The sequence below is a fragment of the Triturus cristatus genome, chromosome 4_1, assembly GCF_964204655.1.
Source record: "Triturus cristatus chromosome 4_1, aTriCri1.1, whole genome shotgun sequence".
Lineage (NCBI taxonomy): Eukaryota > Metazoa > Chordata > Amphibia > Caudata > Salamandridae > Triturus > Triturus cristatus.
In genome coordinates, this window is record NC_140585.1 from 138,335,904 (window position 1) to 138,340,903 (window position 5,000).

The 5,000-nt window shown below is 39.7% G+C and overlaps 2 non-coding genes across 2 annotated transcripts; both read right to left on the reverse strand.

Annotated features, from left to right (window-relative positions):
• Positions 1-134: 134 nt before the first annotated feature.
• On the reverse strand, positions 135-207 carry TRNAR-UCG (transfer RNA arginine (anticodon UCG)). Its single transcript has one exon. It is a non-coding gene; the product is annotated as a tRNA-Arg (tRNA).
• Positions 208-2,440: 2,233 nt separating this feature from the next.
• Positions 2,441-2,513, reverse strand: TRNAR-CCU (transfer RNA arginine (anticodon CCU)). Its single transcript has one exon. It is a non-coding gene; the product is annotated as a tRNA-Arg (tRNA).
• Positions 2,514-5,000: the final 2,487 nt, after the last annotated feature.

Below are 5,000 nucleotides of genomic sequence, written 5' to 3' on the forward strand. Positions count from 1 at the left end.
CAACCTGAATGAGTTTACAGTAGGTACTCCACTTTATTAATGATTAGTAATGAGAAAGTGAGGACTACAAGAGTATTGGAAAATACTTTTTCCACTCTGAATGTAAAGCAGATTGTGTGACCATTGGCCAAAAACGACCACGAAGGGACTCGAACCCTCACTGTTCTGATCCGAAGTCAGACGCCTTATCCATTAGGCCACGCAGTCACCCGTTCACCTAAAAATGATTTTTATCATGTAGGTGGTATGCATGGATGGAGAACATATTATTGAAAGGTATTCAGGTTTACATCCCATAGTGTTCTTTCAGTTCTTTTCACTGGAAGCACTTTTTTGGAATCTATATATTGAGAATTTTATGAGTACTATATGCTTTTGTTTTCCTTTTTGCATACAAACCTCTTTCCTCATGAGTTTAAAGCTCATTTGTGTGCTCTACATAGCTCTGGACGTTACCAGACGTGGAGTGAAACTGTTTTGAAAGTAGTACAAATTGCTCCTTCCTGCATATGCTAATTTTTCACACTCACATAGGTTGTGTAAGTTTTATGAATCCTGGCTTGACCTATTCAAGTAGCTGAAAGCCTGTCACCACCTCTAGAAACAAGATTCACACCAATCCAATTCAAATAATTTTTTCCAAAGGAATATGTTCTGGCCGGTCGAAAATGCATCTCACAAAAATAGGCATTTAAAAATCTACTTTGCAGTTTCAGAACACTAACATGACTGTGAAGTGTACACAAGTAAAATGGGACCGTTTCAAAGTACCTAATCCCTCATAAACTTCTGAGAGGAAGCATGTAATAAATCTACCTAATTTTCTGGAAAAGAAAGATGGAGGATTTTTGTTATCACCTCAGATTGGACTTGAACCCACAATCCCTGGCTCAGGAGACCAGTGCCTTATCCATTAGGCCACTGAGGCACACACGCATAGGTCTTTTCTAGAGGCATTATTTAAATGTATTCTATGGTCAGACACCGGTGTGTGCACACAGGGCATTTCTCACTTCTCATTATAAGTAAACTTCCCATTTTCATCCTCTTCCATCCCCGACTTTAACGCTCTCTTCTATGCTATAATGGAGACTTTGCAATTTTAGCAAGTGGAGAGAAATTGGAGAACCACTTTCGACTCCACACTTCCTCTTCACTTACTTCTTTTCTCAATATACTGGGCTTAGAAAATGGTATCAAGCCATCTTTATCATCAGCAGGACACGGAAAGAGGCACCAAGTCTCCTAACCAAGTTCAACCACACTCTGCAACTTAACCATTGCACTACAAATTAGGCAACGGGGGCATCAGCAAAGGCAGCCAATGTGCCGATCCTTTATACATTTTTTGTAGTACTTTTCTTATTCGGAGGCAAAATCAGCACTTTAACTGCCCAAATCATACAGACTTTACACATGTAGCACTCTATGCACACATAGGCACACACCTTGCAGTTCTTCTACACACACTTAAGCTAAAAACCCATTCTGTCACGTCAAAATTCTGCAAACCTATTACATATTCAGTGCGTCGGCATAGAAGCACTTTTTAATGCCACTAAAATGCACAAGTAGTTAGACTGAAGATGCAACCTGAATGAGTTTACAGTATGTACTCCACTTTATTAATGATTAGTAATGAGAAAGTGAGGACTACAAGAGTATTGGAAAAGACTTTTTTCACTCTGAATGTAAAGCAGATTGGGTGACCATTGGCCAAAAACGACCATGAAGGGACTCGAACCCTCAATCTTCTGATCCGAAGTCAGACGCCTTATTCATTAGGCCACGCGGTCATCCGTTCACCTGAGATAATTTTTATCATGTAGGTGGTATGCATGGATAGAGAACATATTATTGAAAGGTATTCAGGTTTACATCCCAGTGTTCTTTCAGCTATTTTCGCTGGAAGCACTTTTTTGGAATCTATATATTGAGTATTTTATGAGTACGATATGCTTTTGTTTTCCTTTTTGCATACAAACCTCTTTCCTCATGAGTTTAAAGCTCATTTGTATGCTCTACATAGCTCTGGACGTTTCCAGACGTGGAGTGAAACTGTTTTGAAAGTAGGACAAATTGCACCTTCCTGCAAATGCTAATTTTTCACACTCACATAGGTTGTATAAGTTTTATGAATCCTGGCTTGACCTATTCAAGTAGATGAAAGCCTGTCACCACCTCTAGAAACAAGATTCACACCAATCCAATTCAAATCATTTTTTCCAAAGGAATATGTTCTGGAGGGTCGAAAATGCATCTCACAAAAGTAGGCATTTAAAAATATACTTTGCAGTTTCAGAACACTAACATGACTGTGAAGTGTACATAAGTAAAACGGGACGTTTCAAAGTACCTAATCCCTCATAAACTCCTGAGAGGAAGCATGTAATAAATCTACCTATTTTTCTGGAAATGCAAGAGGGTGGATTTTTGTTATCACCTCAGATGGGACTCGAACCCACAATCCCTGGCTTAGGAGGCCAGTGCCTTATCCATTAGGCCACTGAGGCACACATGCATATCTTTTTTCTAGAGGCATTATTTAAATGTATTCTATGGTCAGACACCGGTGTATGCACACATGGCATTTCTCACTTCTCTCTATAAGTAAACTTCCCATTTTCATCCTCTTCCATCCCCGACTTTAACGCTCTCTTCTATGCTATAATGGAGACTTTGCAATTTTAGCAAGTGGAGAGAAATTGGAGAACCACTTTCGACTCCACACTTCTTCTTCACTTACTTCTTTTCTCAACATACTGGGCTTAGAAAATGGTGTCAAGCCATCCTTATCATCAGCAGGACACGGAAAGAGGCACCAAGTATCCTAACCAAGTTCAACCACACTCTGCAACTTAACCATTGCACTACAAATTAGGCAACGGGGGCATCAGCAAAGGCAGCCAATGTGCCGATCCTTTATACATTTTGTGTAGTACTTTTCTTACTCGGAGGGAAAATCAGCACTTTAACTGCCCAAATCATACAGATTGTACACATGTAGCACTCTATGCACACATAGGCACACACCTTGCAGTTCTTCTACACACACTTAAGCTAAAACCCATTCTGTCACGTCAAAATTCTGCAAACCTATTTCGTATTCAGTGCGTCGGCATAGAAGCACTTTTTAATGCCACTAAAATGCACAAGTAGTTAGACTGAAGATGGAACCTGAATGAGTTTACAGTATGTACTCCACTTTATTAATGATTAGTAATGAGAAAGTGAGGACTGCAAGAGTATTGGAAAATACTTTTTCCACTCTGAATGTAAAGCAGATTGTGTGACCATTGGCCAAAAACAACCACGAGGGGACTCGAACCCTCAATCTTCTGATCCGAAGTCAGACACCTCATCCATTAGGCCACGCGGTCATCAGTTCACTGGAGATGATTTTTATCATGTAGGTGGTATGCACAGATGGAGAACATATTATTGAAAGGTATTCAGGTTTACATTCCATAGTGTTCTTTCAGCTCTTTTCGCTGGAAGCACTTTTTTGGAATCTCTATATTGAGAATTTTATGAGTAAGATATGCTTTTGTTTTCCTTTTTGCATACAAACCTCTTTCCTCATGAGTTTAAAGCTCATTTGTATGCTCTACATAGCTCTGGACGTTTCCAGACGTGGAGTGAAACTGTTTTGAAAGTAGTACAAATTGCTCCTTCCTGCATATGCTAATTTTTCACACTCACATAGGTTGTATTAGTTTTATGAATCCTGGCTTGACCTATTCAAGTAGCTGAAAGCCTGTCACCACCTCTAGAAACAAGATTCACACCAATCCAATTCAAATCATTTTTTCCAAAGGAATATGTTCTGGACGGTCGAAAATGCATCTCACAAAAATAGGCATTTAAAAATCTACTTTGCAGTTTCAGAACACTAACATGACTGTGAAGTGTACACAAGTAAAATGGGACCGTTTCAAAGTACCTAATCCCTCATAAACTTCTGAGAGGAAGCATGTAATAAATCTACCTAATTTTCTGGAAAAGGAAGAGGGAGGATTTTTGATATCACCTCAGATGGGACTCAAACCCACAATCCCTGGCTTAGGAGGTCAGTGCCTTATCCATTAGGCCAGTGAGGCACACATGCATAGCTCTTTTCTAGAGGCATTATTTAAATGTATTCTATGGTCAGACACCGGTGTGTGCACACAGGGCATTTCTCACTTCTCTCTATAAGTAAACTTCCCATTTTCATCCTCTTCCATCCCCGACTTTAACGCTCTCTTCTATGCTATAATGGAGACTTTGCAATTTTAGCAAGTGGAGAGAAAAAGGAGAACCACTTTCGACTCCACACTTCTTCTTCACTTACTTCTTTTCTCAATATACTGGGCTTAGAAAATGGTATCAAGCCATCCTTATCATCAGTAGGACACGGAAAGAGGCACCGAGTCTCCTAACCAAGTTCAACCAGACTCTGCAACTTAACCATTGCACTACAAATTAGGCAACGGGGGCATCAGCAAAGGCAGCCAATGTGCCGATCCTTTATACATTTTGTGTAGTACTTTTCTTACTCGGAGGCAAAATCAGCACTTTAACTGCCCAAATCATACAGATTTTACACATGTAGCACTCTATGCACACATAGGCACACACCTTGCAGTTCTTCTACACACACTTAAGCTAAAAACCCATTCTGTCACGTCAAAATTCTGCAAACCTATTACATATTCAGTGCGTCGGCATAGAAGCACTTTTTAATGCCACTAAAATGCACAAGTAGTTAGACTGAAGATGCAACCTGAATGAGTTTACAGTATGTACTCCACTTTATTAATGATTAGTAATGAGAAAGTGAGGACTACAAGAGTATTGGAAAATACTTTTTCCACTCTGAATGTAAAGCAGATTGTGTGACCATTGACCAAAAACTACCTCGAAGGGACTCAAACCCTCAATTTTCTGATCCGAAGTCAGACGCCTTATCCATTAGGCCACGCGGTCATCCGTTCATCTGAGATGATTTTTATCATGTA